This window comes from Dreissena polymorpha, chromosome 2, assembly GCF_020536995.1.
Source record: "Dreissena polymorpha isolate Duluth1 chromosome 2, UMN_Dpol_1.0, whole genome shotgun sequence".
Classification (NCBI taxonomy): Eukaryota; Metazoa; Mollusca; class Bivalvia; order Myida; family Dreissenidae; genus Dreissena; species Dreissena polymorpha.
In genome coordinates, this window is record NC_068356.1 from 3989461 (window position 1) to 4006988 (window position 17528).

At 35.8% G+C, this 17528-nt stretch overlaps 1 long non-coding RNA gene across 4 annotated transcripts; it reads left to right on the forward strand.

Annotated features, from left to right (window-relative positions):
• Positions 1–2194: 2194 nt before the first annotated feature.
• Positions 2195–15991, forward strand: LOC127865658 (uncharacterized). Of its 4 annotated transcripts, none has more exons than XR_008042723.1 (7): positions 2195–2290; positions 4355–4418; positions 5039–5167; positions 5964–6024; positions 8169–8243; positions 8751–8864; positions 15111–15991. It is a non-coding gene; the product is annotated as an uncharacterized LOC127865658 (long non-coding RNA). The 4 variants fall into 4 exon arrangements; XR_008042725.1 differs by having other exon boundaries at positions 8169–8239; XR_008042722.1 differs by having other exon boundaries at positions 8169–8864.
• The last annotated feature ends 1537 nt before the right edge of the window (positions 15992–17528 follow it).

Consider the following 17528-nt stretch of genomic DNA (forward strand, 5'->3'; position numbering starts at 1 on the left):
AAGTACATAGGTTATACACATGCAAAATCTGGAACATTGATGAATTAATAATATTGTCATATCTAGGCATATCTGTCTCTGAGCTCCGTACCCATCATAACAATGGACAAACATGGCTGCTGTTTATTATTATTGTTGTCAGGAAAGTAACTGATTATTTATTATAACATAAAATTATACGGAGCAGCTCCGGGTGGAACTGTTCTGAAAATACGGGAATGTTTACTATGTTATATACCTCACTTTCTGCCATCCGGAGTGGTTTATATTTAAATTACAAAGGAGGTTTCGTCGGAAAAGTGTTAGGAAAGATTGGCAAATGCTCCGGAAAAGTCTGGGTTTATATACCCTATGAATCGCTCCGGATGACGTCATCAAAATTATGACGTGTACGGAGCTCTGTAGAATAAGAATTTGCGGTCATAACCGAGCAACGTTTCGGCGATGTTCGTAGCGCACGGAACATGCCGAAGCGTATAGTTTGACATGTATATTCAAGGATAATGTATTCTTAACAATTATTTATATAACTATAGTAAACCAACATAAACTCCGACATCTGGCTAGTTAGAGTGAAAACAATAGAATATAATTTAACATCCATTATACTGCAAAAGAGTGAGGGAACGCCCATGACGACAATTCGATTCGTCTCGGAATTAGTACTATATTTAGATCGAGGTCTCCCGGACATGCAGGTTGTTTAGCAAGTAAAGCTACAATTGACCTTTCGACAGCCGATTGATTGACAGGCTTATTAACCAATCAGATTACAGCATAGATTAGGCCCGTTACTATCCGCCATTTTGTCCGTCAAACTCGCCGTTGTCCGACACATAAGCTTATACGTAATTCTGTGTTTTAAACAAAGAAAATGGTTCAAAGGTGCTGTTATGGCACTTGTTATTCAGACACAAGATATCCAGAACGGTTAAAAGATGGAAGTACGTTTTTTTCCGTTCCCTAAACCGGGTACTAATCTTGAAAAATTCAAACGTTGGATTCGTCTTTGTGGTCGTCCACACGAACAGCTTAATCTCAACATATTAAGCGATCGCCCGAAAGCAAAACACAGTCGTTATAATAAGATACTACGCGAAAATAGAAAATGTAAGTTTTGCAACGGACACGTTATAAAAAAAAGAGTATAACTTTGTACTTGTTTATCCTCTATATAGACAAATTAGAAAGGAACATTTAAAACCATTTTTCAAAGGTGGCCAACGTTAAATAAATTTGACATTCTAATGCAGTCGGCAAATAAATAAGACATTATAAACTTTGCTAGATTTTCTTAATGCTAATCAAATCGTAATAATAAAGACAATCAGTTATTATTTTTAATAATATCACATAGAATAAAACATTTTTTATTTCTTTCGGTTTAAGTCTTCCAAATTTAATGTAAGTTAAGAAACTATTTTCAAATGCGCAAGTAATTATCAATAGGGGCCAATAAGTGTCATTTTACACCATATGTGGGCTTTCTACTAATCCGTTATCAAAACAGATGCCGCAAACTGTGAATGACCCTTTGAAAACCCGGTCTGATTAGCGAGTTTTTTTGTACATGAAAATTCTTTCAACTTTTTATATTTTAAACATTGCAGAAGATAGTTTTCGAGGAAATAATAATATATAATAATATATTGTGTATGTTACTTTTTTGACGACTTTGACTTTGTTATACGATTATAACAATGCGCATGGGTCATTTTGACCAAACGCATTGTAGATATGTGTTATATCGGATTTCAATAGAAACGTTCTTCGTCTTCTATTATAATAAATTTACTTACCTGTGCCACATTTGCGATGTTGCCATCGGTTGCAAAAATTAACGGCTTTTAATTAAAAAACTGAAACATCTATTACTCAAGGAAAAATATTGTGACTAACGAACAATTCATACTGTATGCGATAATTGGCGATAATTTTGCCGACTTTGATGATAAATTTAACGGATTTTAAGTAGACTAATAAAAAAGTTTTGACTATTTAATAGATATGATAATTATATTCAGCACCACTATTCAATGATAATAAAAACTATTGTATGGCCTTTCTGGTATACCATGAGGCCTTTTTGGTTCACTTATGCGGCCGATTCGCGTAGCCATTTTTATGACGGACTTCGGCGGAGTGACCCCCCTTGAAATCGGTGGGCGTGGCTTCACTCTCGCTGTCGAAAGGTCAATTGATTATGCGTAGTAGCATTTCATGACGAAAGCTTTCTAACACTGCACCCTCCCTGAAAAAGGGATTCGGACCCCGAATACAGAGCGAACAGGTAAGTCTTAACAATTAAGGAAAAATCCCAATGCTAAATTGAAATTTTAAATTGATCACGCCTTAGTTAAGGTTCATGTAGAGGCTTCATTTTGAAAAATGTGGGACCCCAAGCATTGAACTCAAATTTGACTAAAGGAAGAGTGCCACATTGAAAATGTATACATATATGCTTTAAAGGATGTTTTTCCTTCAAACTGCTACCAATTTTGTACATCAACGTATCATACCATCCACAAAATCAATCAAAATACAAAGCGATTTTAACACTAAAATATACATTATTTTCAAAAATCTGAATCATGTTTATTCCACGTATTTCGGCGGAAAATTATATAACTAGTGAATAATATCGACATTGACGAGGGCAAGTTACGCTTAAATAGTAAAAAAAGTTTACATATCTAGAAATATCAAAACTCGAACACATGTCATTTCATCACCATGGGGGCAGCCATTTGTAAATTCATAACATAGAAAGAAACATGCTAAAAACTAACTCATCGCCTAATTGACATTCCAAACGGTTGACGATGACAAATGCATTGGATTGTAATCTTTCCGTTGATGTTTGCAAACTGCACGATCAGACCTCATAAACACTCAAAAGAATAACTATGTAAGAAGCATTTCACCAATGTTTACAATTGTTGTCGAATCACCATACTTATATTATTGCGCATAAAATAGTACGCTTACAGACTGACAGAAAGATCGATACGTAACTCCGTTAAATTCATCACGGTATACTATTCTATTGATAATATATAATAACACATCGCTTTAACAATCTAAAAGGAGAAATAATTCTTTTAAACAAAGTTTTTAATAACGAAAGTGAAAACAACGGAAGTTAGATGGATATTCTGTGAGATGCACTTCGGCTCCAGAAAAAAACAATACAAATAAACTAAAAAAGACGTGTGGGGGACAATTTTCAGCTGGAAAATATTTGAAATAGGGTAAGTGATGATATCTCTACGTGGTCATTTCTGTTATTGAGTGCGATCTCTTGCTGATTAATGTTAATAGTTGGTTTACTAGTTGCGAACCAACTGTCAAAATATGTTTGTGTTTTCTCAGGTATGTGTATACACATACCCGGTTTTCTCACTATTGCACGTGGTTTCGACCGATTTGTTTTGCACGTTTTTCTACGGAGCACAGCGAGGGCCACGCTTTCAAAATGGGTAGAAGTAATCGAAATATAAAATCAATCGGTTTGCCAATTTCTTTATAATTCTTTACAACTTGATATGTCGTCTGCAATCTATTTCAATTTTAGATGGTTTAAATTTGCAATTTGGTTGAGAGGTAAATAACAAAATTGTTAAGCCTTTGAAGAAGAATTGTGACTCTTACTATCCACCATACCTGGATTTTTAAAAAGTAGTTACGTTTTAGTTATTTTTAGAACTTTGTTTAGGAAATTTATCCAAAATAGGCAGTTGAATAAAAACTCATTTGTTGTTTTATGACAATAATTTTCTGTGAAATGTTGCTAACTTGACCTTGTATATGTATATAGCTTTGTATTTATTCAACTTAAGGTAGTGCATATCCTTCCTAACTTTAGATTGAGATTTTGTAAATTAGTGTAAAAATGTATTGGTTTTAAACCAAAATATGAATAAAGCACACAAATATTGAATGTCAAAAATGTGTTTATGTTATTCTATCCGTCTTAAGCTTTAAAATGATATATAGTTTTACCATATTGTACCACATTGAATGAAGAAAAACCAAAGCGAATTTTTAATGAATTTTATCCCCCCATGAACCTTAATTAACATTCACAAAGCAGGGAAAGCACTCTCCATGTTATAACACATTAACGTTAAGGAGTTGTCTCCTCGGAAAATGAGTAATCGTAACATTAGCAAAACAACAACAATTGAACAATTAAAATTTATGTAACGATTAATTATTAATGCTTGTACAGTAAGGTATATATTTCACAAGATACAATAAATAGTCTTATTGCAATCAAGTGTAACATGTAGTCAAAATAATAAGACTAGTATATCAATTGTAATAATAAACAAATGTACATGACCATTTTCAGATATACAAGTAGCAGGTACACATTTGGGAGTCCCAGTCGGGCATATTTACTTGAACAATACAAGGTATTATGTCCAGTCACAGTCAGTTAGATAAACTCTATCATACCAAGTACTCAACATTCCTAACTAAATTACAATTATGATTTTTAACATTACTGTAAGTAGCATTGTTAATAATAATTATAATTGTCAACATATTTACACAACATATTTACATCAACCTACCAATATGTTCCGTACACATATTGCTATTTCCTTCTCCTCAATAAATTGGTACCTCTCCCTGTGGCCATCAGGTAAGAGTAGTCATCAAAACATATGTATGTTGGATTGGTAAACCTCCTCACAGTAAGGGCAACCGTAATTTCCGAGTTTCACAATTTAAGCAATAATGCTTTAAGTACAATTATAACTTCTATCATCTCGTGTAATTCTAGGGCAACTATAACTTTGTACATCTCTGCGAACGTTCGCACTTATTTATATACAGCATAAGTGCAGGGCAAAATCTTATATTCCTCAATTGACAATATCAACTTCTCTACTCTCAATAATCTATAATCTCAATATCTCGTAGTCATTAACAACATGAGTCTCAGTACTGAAGGGATAGACAGCCCAAGCTACATGATTGTTAGAATAATGTGTATGCCAAATTCACTTTGTATCTCTAATATTTCTAGGGTGCCAAAACCTCACAAAGACTGATTAAAAGAGAATTTAGACCGGGTGGGTCTCACACGTCTGTCCAGGGATTCTCAACATAAATGGCGGATGCAGTTGGTGTAAAGGACCAAAGCAAGAAATCAATGGTAATTAACTAAAATGGTAGATGCATAACCAACATAATAATAATCAGGTGGCACAAAATGGCATGGGAGGTATAAAGTCAACTGTTACATCTCAATCTCATAACGGGGTGGCATATCCCCAGGCGCCTAATAATAAGAGACCTGCCGGGCCCTATATTTAATCATAATGGCAAAAGCCTATTACATTGGGGACTAGAAGGGGAAGTATCCTAGCCCACCGGCCTCATAGTAGTACAAAAGATGTGTACTAAATTGTACTACTGGGTACAAAAATGTGAATCAAAAAGTGTAAGTCCTCCTTACTCTAATTCTGTAAATCACACACCGAGGAACTTAGCACAGGCTTGCAAGCATAAAATTTGAAATGCAAAAAGGCAGGCTCCTCTCCCAGCATCAAAACTAAAAGAATAATGTCTTTGTAGGTTATCACATGTCTCCTCATTACATCTCAAACAGCCCTGTTAATGCATTTGGTTAACAATAATGCCCTTAAATTCTAGTACTCTTGTATAGTCCTTATTTCAACAACTTACATATACAACAATAATTAACTATGTAGTACATTAAACAAGTAACAATTATGTACACCCATATCTTTGTAGAGCAATAAATAATTTACTTTCTCTAGAATTTTAGAAAATTCTCGAAAGATCTCTAAACTCTCCATAGTCATGAAGATAAGTTAATTATAACTGACTGTCCTAATAATTTGGTTGATTAAAAAAAAATATAACAAGAAGTTGTTCTGACAAAATATTGTAAACTGTTTAACAACAATAAGATTTAAATTTTATAGGTGTGCAAGTAAAGCCTACGTCTCCACCCTGCCCCGTTAAAAGGAGTAAAGTTATGTTAAGGTTAGTATAAAGAACTAGGATATAACAGTTAAATCATGTACTTACATTCAGGACTGTCCCACTTACCATTAGTGAACAATGCAAAGGTTAAATAGTAGAAGTATAACATTTACTATGAATATAATTTATAACATATGTTATAAATATATATTAGTGAATTACTATCATAAACAATTAAGTTATAATGTCATTAATCACTGATGTCAGGTGTAGCCCACATCTTCGGTTTATAAACATCGTAGTTGGGACATCGTAGATTGGACATCGTAGATGGGACATCGTAGATTGGACGTCGTAGACAAAACATCGTAGATGGTACATCGTAGATTGGACATCATAGATTGGACATCGTAGACAAAACATCGTTGATGGTACATCGTAGATTGGACATCGTAGACAGTACATCGTAGATTGGACATCGTAATTGGAACATCGTAGATTTGACATCGTAGACGAAACATCGTAGATTGAACATCGTAGAAAAAAACATCGTAGATGGTACATCGTAGACAGTACATCGTAGACAGTACATCGTAGATTGGACATCGTTGACAGTACATCGTAGATTGGACATCGTAGATGGTACATCGTAGATAAAACATCGTAGATTGGACAAAGTAGTTGGAACATTATAGATTGGACATAGTGGATTGGATATAGTAGATTGGACATCGTAGTTCTTACATTGTAGGCAATACTTCGTCGGTGACACATGGTAGGCATCTTAGTATAAATGAAAAACATTGTAGACTGTTTATGGTAGCTTGTATTCTTCTTTCATGTTTTGTTTTTAATTTACTTTTATTTATTTATAAGTTTCTCCTTGTATTCGATTTTCTTTCTGAGTCCAGGAAGGTGATAATAAGTAGCCTCTGTCTTGAGCGTAAGCAGGTCTTCTTGAGTTGAGGGAAGGAGGGCCAGTGGAATTGTTGAATCATTTCTTATGAAATTCAATATAGTTTCAAAGTGTTTGGCTGGTCTATCAATGAAGATTTCAGTTTCAGTTGTTTCTTTTGTTAGATGGTGAAGAAGGGATTATGGTTCCTTACTCAGGGTGTGTTTTGATGTAGTAAATATGTATCCTCCGACGTTCAATTTTATTTTAGAGTTGTTTTGTTTTTTCAATTCTGTTTATTTATCTTTTAAATTTTCTTCTTTGAAGGGATCTTCTTCGTTTTCAGGTTCTTCTTCAAAGGTTGCTTCGTTGTCAGACAGTGTGCTTTCAGTATATTGAATGTCTTTGTAAGAAATCAATTGTCTTGGATTGTCCATTTTGTTCAGAATCTTATCAAGTACATTATTTTTTGGTTCGTAAAATTTTGTTACTATTCTCTTGTCGATATCTAATGGTGTTCTGGATGTGACATTGTTGTTTGACTGCTTATTCTTCTTGGGGATGATAAAGCGTTCAGGCAATCTGCCCTCCTTGTGTTCCTCCTGCTGATGTTTCTGTTTTTGGGGTAAAGTTTTGTTTTATGAAATGTCTTCTGGGACTGGAAACTCCAATTCTATGTTTTCCGGAGCATTTAGTTTCCACATTTTTTCAAATTCATCATCTTCATCTGACATGTATAGGTCTTGTTGTAGGATGTTAGGGTTTGACTCTTTATTTACATGTGGCAGGTTGGTTTTGATGGGGGCTTCGGACTTCTTTTCTTCCTTTCTTTTTTTATGGCTTTTTATTATTTCTTCATTTGACTTGTGATTTCTGTTTTTCTTTTATGTTCTTCATGTGTTGTTTGGATTATTTTACATCTACGTTCCACTCTTGTACTAATGTAATCATCGATTTTTACTTTCTTCAAGGCTTCTTCTGCTTTGTCTCCTTGGAGATTGTGTAGGGTGTTGATCAGAATTATGTCTCTTTTTATCCCATTGTTTTTGCATCTGTGGTCTTCTCTCCGGTTAGTGATGTTACATTTTTGGCATTGATATTTAAAATGGAGGTGGTTGGTTTGAATATGCCGTACTATGTTGGTTTTCTTGTTGTAACTTAAGTCCATGTGGGGGCACAATTTGCACTGCCACACGCGAGCTTGTAATATATATAATGGACACAGGTAAGGTTTACAGTTTGGCAATAGAAGTTTTATTATTAGATTTCTTTCTTAGTAATATAATTGGAATTTCTTCTTTCTTTTCAGGAATGTAATTTTAAAGGTATCAGGATCATAAGGTTTACTCTGTGAGTATCATGGGTTCCGGAGCAGAGACAGTAGGTATATGTATACAGGTGTAAGTGGTGTAAGGGTGTCGCTTTATTTAACACAACAAATATTAAATGAAGTACAATATACATCATATTCTGATCAGGCAAAGAATTATAACAATCTTTGTTGGGATGGAGGCTCAATTAGTGTCTTCATGCTAATTGGGTTTGTTTGTTCCACGGTACTCTTTAAGTTTGTCGTGGTGAACAAGAATGGGTCTTGAATTTGGTTTCATTTGGATCTCGTATAATACATCACCCCATTTCTTGGTGATAGTATAAGGACCGGTCCATGCGTTTTGTAGTTTAGGGTTTAAGCCCTTGTGTCTTTTTGCATTGAAGTACCACACCTGGGTACCAACTTCATAATTTATGTGGAATTTTCCTTTGTCATAATTTGTTTTCATACTGACTGCACTTTGTCCCAAGTGTTGTCTTGCAATCTCATGAATTTCCGTCATGATATTTTCAAGCTCTATGACGTAAGTGGTTGTGAAATGTGATTTCTCATCGACAGGTTTTCCGATGGCAAGGTCAATGGGCAAGTTCATCTCCCGGCCGAACATCATCATAGATGGAATGAAACCTGTGCTTGAGTGTATGCTGGAGTTGTAAGCCAGTACCAGTAAAGGTAAATGTTCACACCAGTCCCTCTGATCTTTCTGTACAAAAGGTGTCAGCATGTTCTGAATAACTTTATTGATTTTTTCTACCAGTCCATCTGAACTTGGCCTGCCTACTGTTGTTCGTGTTTTGTGAATGCCTAGTAGGGTGCACGTCTCTTTGAATACTTCAGATTCAAAATTTGTTCCTCTGTCTGAGAATAGTTCAAGTGGAGTTCCAAAAGATCCAATAAACTTTTCAATCAACTTTCTTGCTACATATTTGGCTTCCATGGTTTTTAGGTATGGCTTGTATCCATTTGGAGAAGTAGTCGCAAACGACAAGAATGTATCTTTTTCCTCTTCGTGAAATAGGGTAAGGGCCCTGGATGTCAATGGCGATCCTTTTTAAAACTTGTCCAACTTGATAAAGTTGAAGAGGTCCTTTTGATTTTCTCTGAGGTTGTTTTCTCATGGCACAAGCATCACATTGTAGACAATATCTTTCCACATCTCTGTGTATTCCAAACCAGTGAAATCTGTTTTGTATCTTATGGTATGTTTTCCTGAACCCTAAATGTCCAGCTGTGACTGTTGCATGGAGTTGTTTGAAAACAGAATGCCTCATACTTTGTGGTAAGAGTATCAGTCTTTTCAGCGAATGGTCATTTGTGACAACCTTTTGGTACATGACATTGTTATCAAGTTCTAACAGGTCAAAGTTGTGCCAATAATGTTTCATTTCCATACCATATTTAGATATTTCCTGCCATTCTGGGCGGTTTCCAGTGTTTAACCATTGTAGGACAATTTTAAGTATAGAGTCGCAAGCTTGTTCTTCTTGTATTCTGGACAGTTCAAAATTTCCATCTTGGTAGTCTGTGTCGGAATAGTTATTAGGGGAAGTTTCTTCAGAGGTTGATTCTCCTATGCGTACTGTATGTGCAGTCACTTCTTGGTGAATGTATTTTGTTTCCGCTCTTTCACAGTGAGTACAATATTCATCTGCACAAGGTCTGCGTGACAATGCATCGCTGTTATTGTGGACTCTACCTGGTCGGTATTCTATGATAAAGTGATAGTTTCCAAGGGTTTCCAGCCAACGAGCTAATTGTCCTTCACAGTTTTTGAAATTCAGTATCCACTGTAGACTTCCGTGGTCTGATCTAATTTTGAAAGGGTTTCCATAAAGAAAATGGTGGAAATGTTTGACTGCTAGCACAGTTGCATACAGCTCTTTTCTTGTTGTGCAATAATTTCTTTCAGTATGGGAGAAGCATTGTGAGTAATAACTTATTACCCTCTCTTGGTTGTTCTGTACTTGTGAAAGTACGGCTCCTGCCGCAACATTTGAGGCATCTGTATCAAGGATAAAGGGCTGTGTTTCAATTGGGAAGGCAAGTATCGGGGCTTTGCATAGTCTGTCTTTTAACTCTATGAAAGCAGCTTCAGCTTTATCATCCCAGGTAAATGAAGTGTTAGCTTCTATTAGTTTATGTAGAGGTTTTGCTATGGTTGCAAAGTTTTGAATCATTTTTCTGTAGTAACTACATAGTCCAAGGAAGGATCTCAACTGACGAACATTTTGTGGCCTGGGCCAGTTCCTTATCTTTTCTGTTTTCTATGTGCAGGCTTCTATGCCATCTTCGCTCAGTTGATGCCCTAGGAAACTTATTTTTCGTTGAAATAGTTTGCATTTCTTTGGACAAAGCTTCAGGTTGGCTGACCGGAGTCTTTCGAACATGTCGCGCAAGTTATTTAAGTGTTGTTCAAAGGTTTTGGAATAGCATAGCAAATCATCAAAGTAGATTAAGCATGCTTTGTAAGTCAAACCTTTCATTATTTTCTCAATCAGGCGTTCAAAAACGGCGGGACTTGTTGACATACCGAACGGCATAACTTTCCAGATATAAGTTTCTCCTCCTATACTGAATGCTGTGACTGGTCGGTCCTCTTCTTTAATGGGAATCTGGTGGTAGGCTGATCTGCACTCCATTGAGGAAAAGTATTTGTTTCCGGACAATGACTCTAAAGATTGGTCTATTCGTGGAAGCGGATGAGCATCAAACTTTATTCTTGCATTTACTTTTCGAAAGTCTATACACAACCGGACAGATGACTTGTCTGGTTTTGGTACAACTACTACTGGTGATAACCATGGACTTTGAGCAGGTTCTATAAGATCTTTATTGAGTAGTTTTTGTATTTCCTTCTCGGCTTGTTCACGTTTAACAGCTGGTAATCTATAGGGTGCTGTTCTTACTGGCATATTGTCTCCTGTGTTGATAGTAAATTCTGCCAAGTCAGTGCGACCCATGTCATCTTCAGATGTACAAAATACATCTGCACATTCAATCAACAATGACTTAACTTGTTGACCTTCTTTTTCGGATACATTTTGAAGAGTGACTTCTATCAAGTCTTTCATGTGTTCTGGTGTTTCAGGTTGGTTGTTGTCATGGTTTTTAATTGATGTCGCGACATTGGTGTGATGTACTAAATGTTCTTGAAAGGCTGGTATACTATCCTTGTTTATCATTTCGAGATGTGCCACTATTGTGTTTTTATGCAGTTTGATAGGTATGGAATCAAAATTAGCTATTTGTAATGGTACAAGTCCAGGACACTGTGTTTTTCAAAAAGATTAAGGTTTGGAGAGGTCACGCCTAATTTTGTGTTATCATATGGATCCATTGTTCTTCCAGATATCACAATCTCACTTTCTGGTGGTATTTCTATATCATCAATCAAAGCAATTCTGCATCCGTGAACATCAAATTCATTTGTATGGCAGTATACTTCTTCTCCATTGATTTTCAGGATCTGTCTGCTTAGGATAATATCACAACTGTGGTTCATCATAAAATCTCTTCCAATAATGAACTCATTGGAAATGTCTGCTAGGAAAACTGAGTGTTGAAACAGTTGTTTGCCAATTGTAAATTCAATGTTAATTTTTCCTTGGAATTTAGCTCTATCTCCTGTTATTCCAACCAGTATATCATGTGTTGGTTGAATTTGGGGTTGGTTATCTTGCCATTTGTCATAGATGCTCTTTTTCATAATGGTTATGTTGGATCCTGTGTCAATTAAAGCTGTGATATACTGGTTTCCAATCTGTATTGGGCCTAAATTAAAATTGAGTTTGTTTGCCCTTTACCGACCGACCCACTTTTTACCCCCCGACTCAAAAAATTTTATTGCGATTTCTGAAAACGTATTTTTTTTATTTTCGTTTTTTTCGACGATGATAAAAAAGCCGAAAGCAATATTTATTCATGCGCGTATTTATATCCCTGTCTATTATTATCGCCCCTGACCGATCTAGGTCGCTCCGATGGTTGGAATTTCATACGCCCCAGAATAGACAGTAATGCAAGCGTCTATAACCAGCATCGCGATCGGCGGTGTTCCGTGAAAATGGCCGAACGACATCATACTTAACCATTGGTTCGCGAAAGTAGTCGGACATATACGAGTTTACGTTCGTTGTACACATGTTGTTAACGTGATCCAAGATGGCGGACAATTAAAAGAAATAACGATGCTCAGCGAGAACAAATAACTATCGAATTTACGACGGACATCATATAATTAGTATCGATTAATGAAAAGAGCGTGTCATTCTACGATGGAGCATAGGTTTTAGATACAAATAAAACTCTCTTTTTTTTGCAAATGAATGAACTGAATGTCATAGAACAAGTGATGAAGTGTTTGAAAATTGGAATGCAGTCTACTCGCAAAAAAAAGTACATCTAACAGTTACAGGATTTTTTTTGTCGAAAATGCAAAATAAAAGACAAACATGATTTGATTTATATGCAAGTGGATCTGTGTTTAATCAGATTCATGTGCATATTCTGTTTTATTATGTTTGCCACACTGAACAGTTTACTGTAATGGCATGTTAGTGAAATGGATATGTAAAGGTAAACTTATTTAATTTATTAATGTCTCTTAGATAAATACATCGACAACACTCAAGTATATATGTTTAAAGCGTTAGTATATCCACAAACTGAAACTAACACCCTTAATTTATTTCCCCAAATCAAGTTTTCATGCTTATGTAAGTTGCAATAATACAACTCCCAGCTATTGACCCTCTGAGCATTCAAGAAGAAATAATGCTTTATAATAATGTTCAGTTTGCCCTTTTATGAATTTACTTTTCCATGCTGAGACTATGCACTAACCGGTCAAACACTTAAAATTGAGGCCTGTAAAAACTTCAACAGGCCTGTGAATTGTTTCTCCTGGTAGGCAAGTCTGGCCTGTAAAATGTGATGGTCTTTCGCCACGTCTGAATTTTTCCATTAAAGGCTTTGGGCTGTCTTTCTACACTCCTTCAATGCTTGTTGCATGCTAATTAAGCCCAATTTAAGGGAAAGGTTTAAGTTAAAAATAAAAGCTGTCTGGCTGTTAAATAATTACAAATGCATTTGAGCAATTAAAATCATATAATGAACAAATATTTGATGTAATAACACACAAGCATGCATTTGATATTAATATATGCAAGAAACAGCAAACAAGATAATGTTAAGCTACAAAGGGCTTTGTACACTGCAACAGTGCTTTAATAAAAGTGTTTTAAATATTCATAGACTATTAGTGTATTAAAAATATAATTTCTCAAATAAAATAAAATAATTTTCCTACCTACCTACCCACCTGTAAAATTTAGGGTCGGTAAAGGGCAAACCAACAATATTTTAATTGTGGCCTTGGTAGAAACAATCCTTCATGTACTGTGTCTCTTAAGTTATTTACTGGAATCTGTTGGCCTTTCTCATCGGGTTTTCGGGTCTCCTTGTGGGCCTCCATGAAGACCTGTTCTCGTTTCCCTGGTTTAAATGAGGTCTGTTTTGAGTCTGGGTCCTGTTGTTTTCATTAAATCTCTGCCACTGTCTTGGTCTTTCAAATGTATCTTCCTGTGGGAAATTTCGCTGTTGTTGGTGATTTTGAGGACTTGGTCTTCCATAAGTACCAGGAAATGGTGTTGAAGATCTGTCTCTGTAGTTTGTATTTCTCTGGTTTGTCTCATGCTTATCTTTTGATAGTTTTTCAAAAGCATCAGCCAATTTCTCGAGAGTTTTTGTTAGTTGTGTGACCGTTTCGTTTCCACTTTTTGCATCATCATTGTTAAAAGTACAGTTGGAATTGTTGGGCTTTGTTATGTGCTCAGAGTTATTTTTGAAATGATTAGACTCTGTTCGTCCTGCAGAAACATTAATGGACTTTTTTCTTCTGACCTCTGCTGTTTTGTATGCCTCAAAACGTGTTGCTATTTGGGTTGCCTCTGACAATGTGATTGGTTCAGCCTCTCTAAGTTTCATACGCAAGGTTTGGTCATCAATTGCTTCAATAAAATGGTCTCGAGCCAAAGTATCTGTGAATTCCTTGGTTGTATTTGGGTAGGCCATAAGGGTCAGCTTCTTAATGTTTTGAGCTAGTTCAGGGATGCTCTCTCCTACTCTCCTGATACGGTTCTGTAGTTCAGTCCTAAATATAACATTTTGATTCTGGGAACCATATCTCTCTTTCAACTTATTGATCAAAGTGTTTATGTCCGTTTTCTCGTGCCTCTGTAGCTCGGTAAGGATGCCTCTGGCAGAGCCAATGAGACTGTTAGCTAGGTGAAGGCCTTTTAGGTAGGGTGACCATCCATTAATTTGGCAACTAATTTCAAATGAGTCTAGGTATTCATAAATGTCCTCTTTTCCATCATATTTGGGTGGATGCACTTTTAATTGTACATCATTGGAGTATTCGTAATTGTACGTGGGACTTCTCCTAGGTCTGTATGGATAATTCACTCTGTCATGGTCACCTCTGTCATATCTATGTCTGTTTAAATTTGGAAAATCTATCTCTGTATCCGGGTTGGACAATGATCTGTCTAGGTTATGAGATCCGGGTAAATCTCTATCCGGAGACATGTTTCTACTGGGCTGAGAAAAACTAGTCTCCATGTCTGCATTTTGGTTTGTATTCAGATCATGGGGAGCAACTGTAGAGCTCCTGGTCTCTGTATTGGGGGTTGTGTCCCTTGGATTGGACATTTCCTCTAAGTATCAACAATAAAGGGATATTTTGGGACTGGGTATATCAAACTCACTCTCTCACTGTAACATCAAACATTTATTTTACAAAATGTAAAATCATACATACTTATACATTGTAATGTTTATGAACAAATGTAAAGTTCAGTAATGTTACAAGCTTGTACTTTATGTTGTTGTGCAACAATTGGTTTTTGTGTATTTCAGGCAGGAGCTGTATAATGAGTTCCAGTGCAGTCCGGAGTCTGGAGGAAGATTAATTAACATAAAGGTCCTTAAGTTCAGTGGAAACCAGCCACAGAATCTCGTGGAGCTAATCCATTCACATTAGCTAGCGTTATGAATAGATGGCCAATCTTTACATAACAAGGACTGCACATTGAATTTTAAATGAATGTACGAATAAAAGCAAAGTACTGTGGTGTTTGTTGTCACTACGAAAACAATATAGGTATTATGGTTCATAGCGATCATATACGGAAACCTGGACAATTCTTGTAATAATCGACCAAGATGATACTGTGACGTCATATATTTACATACGTCATATATTAAGTGACGAAATCGTTATATTATCTTAAAGTGTAGTTATTGAAAATGATATATGATAATTGTGTCTGAAGTAGACGACTGTCGAAATAATTCGACTTTGTTTTAAATCCTGTGATTAATATTTTTAGAATTATCATGTGGAATAATTGGATCAATAAACGCATTCTCTATTGAAAAGCATGTGTTATCTCTGGCAACGAGGAAGCAACTTCTTAAAATGGTAACTGGTTTATTGTTAAAGGTAGTGTTCTAAAGCATCCGGATCAGACTAACTTTTAAGGTTTGTCATATTACATTTATTATATTTAATGGATCGTCCGGAGCAATAATGTATTTCTCCGTATTAAATTTTTGCTCCGGTCAGAGGAGTATTGATGAATTCATTGATCCGGATCGGGACCTGCTCCAGACAGCGTTTGCTATGACGTCATAATTTACCATCCGGAGTGAACTGATATACGTCATCATGTACATTCATACGGAGCTATCCGGCGAAGTCTAAACATTTGTTGAATTTTATGAACAATATATTTTTAGTAAATTTAGTATATATATATTTTTTTTTTAGTAATTGATCCCAGCACTTCTGACACCAGTTTTTCCGCCGCCGGCCACCCCTGCCGTGGTGGTACGGTAACGGGACAAGGCTCCAATCATATGCACGCAGGTCCGTTGTTGCACAACAACGATATTTAATATTTGCATGGAAGGATGACGAAGTCCGAGTTCCGGTTAAGACATTCATTTATTTTTTTTCTATTGGGTTCGCATGGTATTCATATAATGGCATTGTTAATTACATCATACAAGTACATAGGTTATACACATGCAAAATCTGGTACATTGATGAATTAATAATATTGTCATATCTAGGCATAACTGTCTCTGAGCTCCGTACCCATCATAACAATGGACAAACATGGCTGCTGTTTATTATTATTGTTGTCAGGAAAGTAACTGATTATTTATTATAACATAAAATTATACGGAGCAGCTCCGGGTGGAACTGTTCTGAAAATACGGGAATGTTTACTATGTTATATACCTCACTTTCTGCCATCCGGAGTGGTTTATATTTAAATTTCAAAGGAGGTTTCGTCGGAAAAGTGTTAGGAAAGATTGGCAAATGCTCCGGAAAAGTCTGGGTTTATATACCCTATGAATCGCTCCGGATGACGTCATCAAAATTATGACGTGTACGGAGCTCTGTAGAATAAGAATTTGCGGTCATAACCGAGCAACGTTTCGGCGATGTTCGTAGCGCACGGAACATGCCGAAGCGTGTAGTTTGACATGTATATTCAAGGATAATGTATTCTTAACAATTATTTATATAACTATAGTAAACCAACATAAACTCCGACATCTGGCTAGTTAGAGTGAAAACAATAGAATATAATTTAACATCCATTATACTGCAAAAGAGTGAGGGAACGCCCATGACGACAATTCGATTCGTCTCGGAATTAGTACTATATTTAGATCGAGGTCTCCCGGACATGCAGGTTGTTTAGCAAGTAGGCTACAATTGATTATGCGTAGTAGCATTTCATGACGAAAGCTTTCTAACAGTATAAATAAATAAAAGAAACAAATAATACAAAAAGTAAGCAAAATCGCACTACTACTTCATTATGAGACATTGCATATAAAAGATATCTATATTATCCGTGTTATCTTGAAACTTACTTTTTAATTACTCACATACATTACACAATATTCATTACACTTTACTACTTAAAAAATCTCAGTTTGTTTCGGGGAAAATGATTGGTTAAAAACTGACCCAAACAAATAAATGTAACAACAAGCATAAACATATACCAACAGTCATAATATGTCACCGCTGTGACAAAATTGTTACCGCAGTTACAAAGAATATATCACCGCGGTGACAAAATTGTCTCTCCGTAACAATTTTGTCACAAATTGTCACCGCGGTAACAATTTTGTCACCGAGGTGATGTCTTCTTTTAGCTGTTGGCGTATTTGCACTTTTGACCCAAATGGTACGGCATAGAAGACTCGTTGGTTATTTGGGGTCTATTCTAATGGGTTCGATTTATGTATATT